Source organism: Mytilus galloprovincialis, chromosome 4 (genome assembly GCF_965363235.1).
Source record: "Mytilus galloprovincialis chromosome 4, xbMytGall1.hap1.1, whole genome shotgun sequence".
NCBI lineage: Eukaryota > Metazoa > Mollusca > Bivalvia > Mytilida > Mytilidae > Mytilus > Mytilus galloprovincialis.
The window spans coordinates 96,867,603-96,881,091 of NC_134841.1; the positions used below are offsets into that span (position 1 = coordinate 96,867,603).

Sequence of the window (13,489 nt, forward strand, 5' to 3'; positions counted from 1 at the left end):
ACCATTTAAAGCAAGACAATCTCAGGAATCTGAGATGTTCCTTGATGTTTAGAATAAAACTGTTAACGTGAGGGCATGGCCCTGAGTCAATGGTATAAGTCTACAGACTGCTTAAAAGCAATCGTATCCAAAAAAAAGAAGATGTGGTATGACTGCCAATGAGACAACTGTCCACAAGAGACGAAAATGACACAGAAATTAACAACTATAGGTCACTGTACGGCCTTCGACAATGAGCAAAGCCCATACCGCATAGTCAGCTGTAAAAGGCCCCGAAAAGACAATGTAAAACAATTCAAACGAGAAAACTAACGGCCTTATTTATGTAAGTTCATCTGAGGATATTTCACCTACTATTATGACTATCAACATTATCTTTAATCTATCAAATTACTCCAATCCAAATGAAAAACACAGATGTTGTAAAATCAAAAAAGATTTAATTAAAAAAATTAGAAAATACAGATATATATGTATTTACATTTTATATATTACCATAAACTAACCTTAAAAGACTTACCCTTTGTTGATAACTGTTCACAAGTTTTTAAGCCATATAGAAGATAAAATCTGTCTGAAACAACTATGAAGGTGGTTTGTCTGAGATTTTTCCTTTTTTGAGGACAAATAATACTGAAATGTCACGATTTTTTGTATGAGGAAAAGAGATATAAATTGTATCATTTTAAGTTCTGATGGGCCTAAGAACATGAGTGATTCTAAATGATCATTCCTTTGTTGTTCTGTACTGTAACACACCTTTATAAAATCTCATTCATATATATTCTTCAATGAATTTAAACGATGGGAAAATTTCTTTACAAATGTGTAATACCTGACTACTATTATAGTTGTACTGTGAGTGTACAGTACTTCAGATAGAGACTATTCAAACTAGTGGAAAGTTTTCTTACAATTTCTTGTGTACATTGTTTGTAATTCATCATGACTTGTGGAAATTATTTAACTTATTCAGACAAAATAAAACAACACCAAAATACGTTCCATTTTGAAGAAAAAATATAATAAATGAATTGTGTCCCAACCCCTTATGGAACTACATATTTATGATAAATGCTTATACTTGTTACAATCATCAGAGCAAACATTGGCTTACTGGAGGGGAGGGGGTGTCTATGAGTGGCTAAGTCATCATGAGGAACTCTGCAGCATTTTGAGATGCATCCATGTAATCAAACCTTAGGCATTCACCCCATTGACTAATAGTGGAAATTTCACTGGTAGAATGATTAACTTAAATCTTAAAGGCAACATCGAAATATGTTTAAAAAATGGTATTTTAGGGAAATTAAGAAGGCAAAAAAACAACCTAACATTAACTATCTAGCATTTTGATACAACGTTAACTGCAGTAGCAAGATAGGGAAAATAAATAGGGAATGTGTCAATGGGACACAGATGATGTCGCTGCTTGTTTATAACATTATAAAGTGACATGTATTGTAACTAAAGAACATTACCCAAATTCATAGAAAGCATTGTGTATAACAATCGGTGGTGAGGCAAACTTGAGTTGAGAATGGAAAATAAAAAAAATCAGCGAATTATACATTGGTAAAGGGGAATAACACTAGGGCCATATGGACACAACATTCAAGCTGGATTCAGCTCTAAATTTGGATTGTGATTAAATAGTTGACACAGCATAGGTTTCTGACACAGAATGAATGTGGTCTAATGAACTTAAAATGCTTTTTTTTTCCTTTGAGCAATTCACTATGCTAATGAATATTAATTCTCTCAAAAAAATGTTTGAAGAAATTTTCTTTTTATTTATGAAATCTGAAATGAGAAAAATTCAACCCCCCCCCCCCTCATTTTTTTTTCACATCCCCCTTTCCCTTTTTCCAAAACTGATCTCAATTCAAATTTCTAATGGAGTTTGCAACAATAACTACTCATTTAAATACATCCTAAAATAGTAAAATGCAACAAAAGGTGCTTGTTATCACTGAATGGTAAAGATTGTTTTAATGTATCAGTTGGTAGTAAAAGTGAATATACATTGTATATTGTATAAAACAATGATTTAAGTTGATTCAACTACTATTCTGGACAAAGAAAGATAACTCCAATCAATTGAAAATTTCTTGCTATTGCACAATATTGTGCAATTAGATATTTCTTGTTATTGCGCAATACTGTGCAATTGAAAATATTTGCTATTGCACAATACTGTGCAATTGAAGATTTCTTGCTATTGCACAATACTGTGCAATTGAAGATTTCTTGCTATTGCTGAATACTGTGCAATTGAAAATTTCTTGCTATTGCACAATACTGTGCAATTGAAAATTTCTTGCTATTGCACAATACTGTGCAATTGAAGATTTCTTGCTATTGCTGAATACTGTGCAATTGAAAATCTCTTGCTATTGCACAATACTTAATATAATAATTTTGGATCCTGATTTGAACCAACTTGAAAACTTGGCCCATAATCAAAAATCTAAGTACATGTTTAGATTCAGCATATCAAAAAAGCTCAAGAATTCAATTTTTGTTAATATCAAACTTAGTTTAATTTTGGACCCTTTGGACTTTAATGTAGACCAATTTGAAAACGGGACTAAAAATTAAGAATCTACATACACAGTAAGATTTGGTATATCAAAGAACCCCAATTATTCAATTTTTGATGAAATCAAACAAAGTTTAATTTGGACCCGATTTGGACCAACTTGAAAACTGGGCCAATAATCAAAAATCTAAGTACATTTTTAGATTCAGCATATCAAAGAACCCCAAGGATTTAATTTTTGTCAAAATCAAACTAAGTTTAATTTTGGACCCTTTTGACCTTAATGTAGACCAATTTGAAAATGGGACCAAAAATTAAGAATCTACATACACAGTTCGATTCGGCATATCAAAGAACCCCAATTATTCAATTTTTGATGAAATCAAACTAAGTTCAATTTTGGACCCTTTTGGCCCCTTATTCCTAAACTGTTGGGACCAAAACTCCCAAAATCAAACCGATCCTTCCTTTAGTGGTCATAAACCTTGTGTTTAAATTTCATAGATTTCTATTTGCTTAAACTAAAGTTATGGTGCGAAAACCAAGAATAATGCTTACTTGGGCCCCTTTTTGGCCCCTAATTCCTACACTGTTCAGACCTCAACTCCCAAAATCAATACCAACCTTCCTTTTGTGGTCATAAACCTTGTGTTTAAATTTCATTGATTTCTATTTACTTAAACTAAAGTTATTGTGCGAAAACCAAGAATAATGCTTATTTGGGCCCTTTTTTGGCCCCTAATTCCTAAACTGTTAGAACCAAAACTCCCAAAATCAATCCCAACCTTCCTTTTGTGGTCATAAACCTTGTGTCAAAATTTCATAGATTTCTATTTACTTAAACTTAAGTTATTGTGCGAAAACCAAGAAAATGCTTATTTGGGCCCTTTTTGGCCCCCAATTCCTAAAATGTTGGGATCAAAACTCCCAAAATCAATACCAACCTTCCTTTTGTGGTCATAAACCTTGTGTTAAAATTTCATAGATTTCTATTCACTTTTACTAAAGTTAGAGTGCGAAAACTAAAAGTATTCGGACGACGACGACAACGCAAACGTGATAGCAATATACCACGAAAAATTAAAATTTTTGCGGTCGTATAAAAACTATATGCATGCGCATAATTACCAAACAAACCCAAGAATTGTGATTTGTAGCAATGACGTATATTAAATGTTAATTAAATGACCTCCACTTCTTTATGGAAGTACAATATCAAATATCAGTTTCATGACGGTGACTTATAAGAAAACTCCACTCCAGTTCTTGTATGACAGAAATAGATTTATCGATCGGAATTCAGAGAACTCTAGCCTGTTGTCAAAACTGGGGAATTCCCTCTGATGTGTTTCTAAATTTATAAAAACACTAAATATAAACACTGCTTCTGATTTTCCGATATATTAAAAACATGCATACAAATCAAGGGAAATATCGAAACATGAAGATTATGAGAAGAACATTATTGGACAGTTGTTTAAATTCAATCCTTTTGTTTTTTATACCATTTAAAGCAAGACAATCTCAGGAATCTGAGATGTTCCTTGATGTTTAGAATAAAACTGTTAACGTGAGGGCATGGCCCTGAGTCAATGGTATAAGTCTACAGACTGCTTAAAAGCAATCGTATCCAAAAAAAAGAAGATGTGGTATGACTGCCAATGAGACAACTGTCCACAAGAGACGAAAATGACACAGAAATTAACAACTATAGGTCACTGTACGGCCTTCGACAATGAGCAAAGCCCATACCGCATAGTCAGCTGTAAAAGGCCCCGAAAAGACAATGTAAAACAATTCAAACGAGAAAACTAACGGCCTTATTTATGTAAGTTCATCTGAGGATATTTCACCTACTATTATGACTATCAACATTATCTTTAATCTATCAAATTACTCCAATCCAAATGAAAAACACAGATGTTGTAAAATCAAAAAAGATTTAATTAAAAAAATTAGAAAATACAGATATATATGTATTTACATTTTATATATTACCATAAACTAACCTTAAAAGACTTACCCTTTGTTGATAACTGTTCACAAGTTTTTAAGCCATATAGAAGATAAAATCTGTCTGAAACAACTATGAAGGTGGTTTGTCTGAGATTTTTCCTTTTTTGAGGACAAATAATACTGAAATGTCACGATTTTTTGTATGAGGAAAAGAGATATAAATTGTATCATTTTAAGTTCTGATGGGCCTAAGAACATGAGTGATTCTAAATGATCATTCCTTTGTTGTTCTGTACTGTAACACACCTTTATAAAATCTCATTCATATATATTCTTCAATGAATTTAAACGATGGGAAAATTTCTTTACAAATGTGTAATACCTGACTACTATTATAGTTGTACTGTGAGTGTACAGTACTTCAGATAGAGACTATTCAAACTAGTGGAAAGTTTTCTTACAATTTCTTGTGTACATTGTTTGTAATTCATCATGACTTGTGGAAATTATTTAACTTATTCAGACAAAATAAAACAACACCAAAATACGTTCCATTTTGAAGAAAAAATATAATAAATGAATTGTGTCCCAACCCCTTATGGAACTACATATTTATGATAAATGCTTATACTTGTTACAATCATCAGAGCAAACATTGGCTTACTGGAGGGGAGGGGGTGTCTATGAGTGGCTAAGTCATCATGAGGAACTCTGCAGCATTTTGAGATGCATCCATGTAATCAAACCTTAGGCATTCACCCCATTGACTAATAGTGGAAATTTCACTGGTAGAATGATTAACTTAAATCTTAAAGGCAACATCGAAATATGTTTAAAAAATGGTATTTTAGGGAAATTAAGAAGGCAAAAAAACAACCTAACATTAACTATCTAGCATTTTGATACAACGTTAACTGCAGTAGCAAGATAGGGAAAATAAATAGGGAATGTGTCAATGGGACACAGATGATGTCGCTGCTTGTTTATAACATTATAAAGTGACATGTATTGTAACTAAAGAACATTACCCAAATTCATAGAAAGCATTGTGTATAACAATCGGTGGTGAGGCAAACTTGAGTTGAGAATGGAAAATAAAAAAAATCAGCGAATTATACATTGGTAAAGGGGAATAACACTAGGGCCATATGGACACAACATTCAAGCTGGATTCAGCTCTAAATTTGGATTGTGATTAAATAGTTGACACAGCATAGGTTTCTGACACAGAATGAATGTGGTCTAATGAACTTAAAATGCTTTTTTTTTCCTTTGAGCAATTCACTATGCTAATGAATATTAATTCTCTCAAAAAAATGTTTGAAGAAATTTTCTTTTTATTTATGAAATCTGAAATGAGAAAAATTCAACCCCCCCCCCTCATTTTTTTTTCACATCCCCCTTTCCCTTTTTCCAAAACTGATCTCAATTCAAATTTCTAATGGAGTTTGCAACAATAACTACTCAGAAAAAAGCTGCCTACTCAAATTCTTTAATTGTCCTAATTTGAAGAAGTTTTTTTTTTTTTTTCAGATAAGCATGACGACTAATAAACATTCGATACTTCAATTTCTTTAAAAAAAAAAACTAGAGGCTCTCAAGAGCCTGTGTTGCTCACCTGTTAATGTGTTTACAGATGTTGGCCATCTTCGTTGGTAGGCGGGGTCATTAGACACTTTTTTTTTAAAAAGATACCCTAGTATTATGATTGTGGCCAAGTTTGGTTAAATTTGGCCAAGTAGTTTTAGAAATGATTTTTATACAAGTTACAAAAATGACGAAAAGTTGTTCAATATTGACTATAAAGGGCAATAACTCCTTAAGGGGTCCTTTAACAATTTTGATCATGTTGACTTATTTGTAGATCTTACTTTGCTGAACATTATTGCTGTTTACAGTTTATCTCTATCTATAATAGTATTCAAGATAATAACCAAAAACTGCAAAATTTCCTTAAAATCACCAATTTTAGGGCAGCAACCCGACAACAGGTTGTCCGATTCAATTGAAAATTTGTGAGGGGATATATCTTATTCTGATGGACATTAAAATCTTGAAAGATTTGCCCTAAATGTCTTAGTTTCAAAGATATAAAGCAAAAACTGCATTTTACCACTATGTTCTAATTTTAGCCATGTCGGCCATTTTATTTGGTAGGCTGGGTCATCGGACACATTTTATAAACTGTAAACCACAATGATAATTGTGGCCAAGTTTGGTTAAATTTGGCAAAGTAGTTTCAGAGAAGAAGATTTTTAGAAAAGTAACAAAAAATGACGAAAAGTTGTTAAAAATTTACTATAAAGGGCAATTACTCCTTAAGGGGTCGACTGACCATTTTGGTCATGTGACTTATTTGTAGGTCTTACTTTGCTGAACATTATTGCTGTTTACAGTTTATCTCTATCTATAATAGTATTCAAGATAATAACAAAAAACTGCAAAATTTCCTTAAAATAACCATTTCACAGGCAGCAACCCAACAACAGGTTGTCCGATTCGTCTGAAAATTTCAGGGCAGATAGATCTTGACCTGATCAACAATTTTACACCCCGTCAGATTTGCTCTAAATGCTTTGGTTTTTGAGTTATAAGCCAAAAACTGCATTTTACCCCTATGTTCTATTTTTAGCCATGGCGGCCATCTTGGTAGGTTTGACGGGTCACGCCACACATTTTTTAAACTAGATACCCAAAGGATGATTGTGGCCAAGTTTGGTAGAATTTGGCCAAGTAGTTTCAGAGGAGAAGACTTTTGTAAAAGTTTACGGACGACGGACGCCAAGTGATGAGAAAAGCTCACTTGACCTTTCAGGTCAGGTGAGCTAAAAAGAAAATGCCTACCAACCTTCCCACGGTCTCAACCTTGGGTAGGGTTTGGGCAAACCAAAATATTTTTAATTGTGGCCTAGAACAGTAAAAGTGACACTAACAAAATTCCATCTTTATCTGTGTTTTGTGGAAATAAGTATAACTGTATTGTGTATACGTTTCATCACATTAAAGTTAAAAGAGCAGATCCCAATTAAGGGAGGTACATGTATATATAGATTTGCAACAGACAAGGGTAAAACTTAATGCCAGCTCTGCTACAGCGATGGCATAAAAAACTAGAGGCTCTAAAGAGCCTGTGTCGCTCACCTTGGTCTATGTGAATATTAAAGGAAGCAGATGGATTCATGACAAAATTGTGTTTTGGTGATGGTGATGTGTCAGATTTGCTCTAAATGCTTTGGGTTTTGAGTTATAAGCCAAAACTGCATTTTACCCCATGTTCTATTTTTAGCCATGGCGGCCATCTTGGTTGGATGGCCGGGTCACCGGACACATTTTTCAAACTACTAACCCAAAAGATGATTGTGGCCAAGTTTGGATTAATTTGGCCAAGTAGTTTCAGAGGAGAAGATATTTGTAAAAGATTACTAAGATTTACGAAAAATGGTTAAAAATTGACTATAAAGGGCAATAACTCCTAAAGGGGTCAACTGACCATTTCAGTCATGTTGACTTATTTGTAAATCTTACTTTTGTGAACATTATTGCTGTTTATAGTTTATCTCTATCTATAATAATATTCAAGATAATAACCAAAAAGAGCAAAATTTCCTTAAAATTACTAATTCAGGGCCAGCAACCCAACAACGGGTTATCCGATTCATCTGAAAATTTCAGGGCAGATAGATCTTGAACTAATAAACAATTTTCTCCCCATGTCAGATTTGCTCTAAATGCTTTGGGTTTTGAGTTATAAGCCAAAAACTGCATTTTACCCCATGTTCTATTTATAGCCATGGCGGCCATCTTGGTTTGATGGCCGGGTCACCGGACACATTTTTCAAACTACTAACCCAAAAGATGATTGTGGCCAAGTTTGGATTAATTTGGCCCAGTAGTTTCAGAGGAGAAGATTTTTGTAAAATATTACTAAGATTTATGAAAAATGGTTAAAAATTGACTATAAGGGCAATAACTCCTAAAGGGGTCAACTGACCATTTCAGTCATGTTGACTTATTTGTAAATCTTACTTTGCTGAACATTATTGCTGTTTACTGTTTATCTCTATCTATAATAATATTCAAGATAATAACCAAAAACAGCAAAATTTCCTTAAAATTGCTAATTCAGGGGCAGCAACCCAACAACGGGTTATCAGATTCATCTGAAAATTTCAGGGCAGATAGATCTTCACCTGTTTAACAATTCTACACCTGTCAGATTTGCTCTAAATGCTTTGGTTTTTGAGTTATAAGCCAAAAACTGCATTTTACCCCTATGTTCTATTTTTAGCCATGGCGGCCATCTTGGATGGTTGGCCGAGTCACCGGACACATTTTTTAAACTAGATACTCCAATGATGATTGTGGCCAAGTTTGGTTTAATTTGGCCCAGTAGTTTCAGAGGAGAAGATTTTTGTAAAAGTTAACGACGACGACGGACGACGACGGACGCCAGACGCCAAGTGATGAGAAAAGCTCACTTGGCCTTTTAGGCCAGGTGAGCTAAAAATACAAAGGACCAGCTATTTTCAGAATTCAATGACAAGATTCATTTATTCATGTATGTCAGTTAAATTAATGATTAACCTCTAAGCCACAAATCATTGTGGTAAAAAGTTCTTTTACCTCCCATTTTGGTTTAAGACAGAGACATGTACATGTAGCCTGCAATGTAATAAAAATGTAGATAACCCATTCTGCAATTTTTCAGTCTGAAATCATTATCAACCATGTGTTAACACAGTAAACCAATATGTAATCTTTAAAAAAAAAAATGCAACACATGAATCATGTATACATTGTTCATGGAGAAATTGATTTGTTCATAAGTCGGAATGTTAACATACTATTTATCTTCAGCTCCAAATCGAACCCAAATCTGACATGTTTTATTATTCAATAATCAATATTGAACTGGATTGTACTGAGAGAAAAAATCATGTGATAAAAAAATGTCTTATTAAGCAATCCCTGAACCTTGAAAATGAGGTCAAGGACAATGCAGGATATATGGCAGATTGAAACCTCATAACAGAAGGCTTTTGTATACAAGATATTTTAGTAGCCAGGTCTTGTACCTTCAAAAGCATAAAACTTTATACAAGTAGCTGACACCTTGGTTGCTGGATTAGCATCATTATCTCTCATTCTGTAAGGAGTCAAAAATCAGTACAGCTTCACGTTTATTTTCCTTTTTATCTGATAATTGTACATTAGTACATGATTGAGTAATTTATACAGCTTTCACATCTTAAACAATTACCACAAGTATCAGCTGTCACAATATTACATGTCATTTGTAACTTCTCATAATTGTCACAAAAGACAACTGTCTAACATGTAATTAAAAAATCAACTGGTATATAAATTAAAGTTAAGTGTGCTGTTTGGTTGTCACTCTGATAAAAATTAAACCAAGTTCAAATGGTACACATGGTACAATGGAATAAATATAAACATAAATGAAAATATAGCAAATCAACTGACTGATTATGTAAACTCATAATGAAGCTATGCATCATGAAATTTTAAAAAATTGCTTGGACCCCTTATATTTAAATCTAAATGTATTTAATTGCAATTTTTTTGTAAATATATTTCATTCAAACATAGGCAGTGTCAGTCCATGGCTTTTTGGCAAATCTTATTTTCACAGTTTTCAAATGATTCTTCAAATTAAAAAAAAAAGTTGAACCTGTTTTACATGTACAATGAACAAATGTACATACATTGTACTTGAATGGCTAGCTAAGATTTATTATAACTGTTTAAACAAGTGTACATGTACTTATGTAGTTAAACATGTTTAACCATTTTGTAAAAGAAAAGCCTTTTTTTATCAAAATCTTCATAAATGTTCTGCTATTGAATCTTTGACTTCCTGTACACTAGTTCACAAGTATTTTCCAGCATACATGACCTCACATTACAATTTCTAATTCTTAAAGAACAACATTTGATACAACACATCCACAGCATCATTAAACAACTGTTTAGGAAAAGTTTAATCAACACATTTAGCCAGCACTTTCAGAGCAGAATTTTCTATAAAAATTAATAGAGGACCACAGACGACAGGGATGGACAGCAAGTGATGAGAAAAGCTCACATTGTGGCCAAGTTTGGTTGAATTTGGCCCTGTGGTTTTTAATGTACAGGAACGGACATTTCACTTGATGAATATAAAAAATTTACATTGCTAATGAATAAATGTACATGTATTTCTAATTGATTGATAAGAAAGGATCAATTCAGGTCTATACTACTGTTAACTAGCCAGAACCAGTTGAATTACTAAAAAATATCAAATAAAAGATTTTATTTTATTTTTTTTCTTACTTTTTAAAAATATTTTAATTTCTTAATAAAAGAATCACAGGAAATTTTGCCCAAACATCCTATATGTATTTAAAAATCGAGACAAAATTAGTTTCAGACGCTAAAATGTCTGAATGTACCATGATGTCAGAGCTCAAATGCTATGTGCATTTCTTAATTCTTCCCAAATGTCCTATACCCAATGCAACATGTTTATAAAAATCAACTCATAATGATAATATTTTCAGCGTTTCAACAAGAAACCTTTTTTTCTTTGCCTATATCTAAACTGGATAAGACTAGTAGTAGCATGCTGGTATGGACTATAATATTGTGTAAATAATATAATGAAGTTGGAGGGATATGCTACTCAATTTGGGATCTTGTATCACCGTCAAAGGTGTTGAAAATTGAGTGTTGGTGAAATTAGATATCTTATCGGAAAATGGCTTTTGTTCAGTCTCTGAATTCCAAATGTCTGAAAGAAAAAAATAGTTGGAAATGAGATTCTTACCAGTTACAACTGTTCTGAGAGTGAATTTCGCAGTGCTGAATTCCACTTTATAACCACTTGAACAAAATACCATAGGTTTCTCCATGGAATACAAAATATCGATAAAGTATCTTTCTTTCAACCAATTTTTTGTGTTTCAATCCACGTTTTAAAAAGGTGAAGGTCGTTATTGAAATATTGTAAATCGCAAAACGAATTCGGAAACCGGTTCCGATTCTTCTTCATCATCTTTCAGTTTCTGGCGATATAAAAAAAAATAATTTGCAAAATAACCAGAATGATAGACGAAATAAATCAAAGCGCTGTAAGCGGTGAAGGCAGTTAACCAAAAACCAAGGCAATCTTAGTTTAACCTGAGACTACTATAACACATGTGTTATAGTAGTCTCAGGTTTAACTATACAAATCCTTGCTTCAACCGACTAAACATTCATATATATAGTACATTTATGTTTATCTAATTATCAATTACTAGGGAAAATAATTTATATGTTAACAAGGTTTCAAAAGCAAATTGCCAATGCGTATATCAATGTAAATTTTTTATGGTGAGTCTGCAGTGGTACAAGTTCGCAATAACTGCAGTTGTACTAGTTGGTAGTAAAATGATTTTGAATGACTGTTACTGAGTAGTACCGACCAATTGCTCTAACGGCTCAACTATGCTTTTCGTTTTTATATAGATTAGACCGTTGGTTTTCCCGTTTGAATGGTTTTACACTGGTAATTTTTGGGTCCCTATATAACTTTCTGTTCGGTGTGAGCCTATGCTCCATGTTGAAGGCCGTACATTGGCGGCTTGGCCTATAATGGTTTACTTTTATATATTGTTACTTGGATGGAGAGTTGTATCATAATATTGACACTCATACCGCATCTTCCTATATCTATTGACACATCTGTGTCATCTCTGCTATCATTCACTAAAATATCGTCATTTGAGCTTTATAGACCAGCAACAGATTGTAATTTAGGTTGGAGTGGTCGGTCCGACATCTCTGCTTGATCTGGATTCGTTACTTTGTTCTCTCTGCCTCTACATCAACCCCTACAATCACGCAAAATGTGCTTAGAACACAAATGACAGTAACTGTTAATATCACAAAAACAGAAACAAATACAAACTATCAAACATATCAATTGCTTTTATTTTGATTCTTCATCTTAGAGTTAAAGTCATGTCTTCAACTGCAAATGTACCCCATGCAAGCAGAGTACAGCATCCACGCAGCTTGCATTATCACTTTAAATTGTATCAAGAAAATGTTCCACTGTTAAATATGTTGCAAAATTCCTTATTTTCTGTAAAACTGAAAAAAAAGGTTCGAGTAGAACTTATTCATTGTTTCTTCGCAACTTATATCATAGAAACTTATTTAACTTCATTTAAATTTATAATAATATATTTGAACAAAATCCATAGAGCTGTGGTTTTTGTTCCGAAACTTATTTCACATTTGGTCAAAAAAATATCTCTGGAACAAAGTTTACAGTGGCAGTGCTGGAACATATTTCCTTATAAAACATATATTCAGGTCATAAATTTTCCGTGATATAAACTCTGCTGGAACATATATCGGAACAAATGTCACGCCGGAACGAACTTTTTTGTTACAAAATCTTAACCGGAAGATGGGATTTCTCAATATTGAATGCTGAAACTTTTAAAGACCAATACGGACTGGTTTACACGGTTTTGAGCACTCCTGTAATTAAGGTACCCTTTTAAAAAAAATGTGTGGAATGTAACTGTTAAAAGAGGACCAAATGTTTTCTGGATGAGTATCTGATATCAGATATGTGCAGTTTGTACTTCCCTTTTCACGAATGTGATCTACTTAATTAGAATATTACCGGATTTGTAATAACATAAGCAACACGACGGGTGCCACATATGAAGCAGGATTTGCTTACCCTTCCGGGGCACCTGAGTTCTCCTTCAGTTTTTGGTGGGTTCGTGTTGCTTAAATAAAAGTCTTTCGTTTTCTAGTGTGGTTTGTCTTGTGTATTATTATTTGTCTGCTCGTTTTTTCTTTCAAGTTTAGCCATGGCGTTTTCAATTTATTTTGTTTAAACATATTTAATTTTAGTGAATTGGGAAACAAGTTTTGCAACTTATATTAATCTCTTTCCACTTTGCGGGTACGAGTGCTGCCTTGTAG

At 33.1% G+C, this 13,489-nt stretch overlaps 1 protein-coding gene across 1 annotated transcript in view; it reads right to left on the reverse strand.

Annotated features, from left to right (window-relative positions):
- LOC143073530 (transient receptor potential cation channel subfamily M member 3-like) overlaps positions 1-11,483 on the reverse strand; it is a 132,755-nt gene extending 121,272 nt beyond the window's left edge. Inside the window, exon 1 of the mRNA XM_076249161.1 lies at positions 11,328-11,483. The gene's annotated coding sequence lies outside the window, so the exon portion shown is untranslated. The remainder of the gene's footprint in view (positions 1-11,327) is intronic.
- Positions 11,484-13,489: the final 2,006 nt, after the last annotated feature.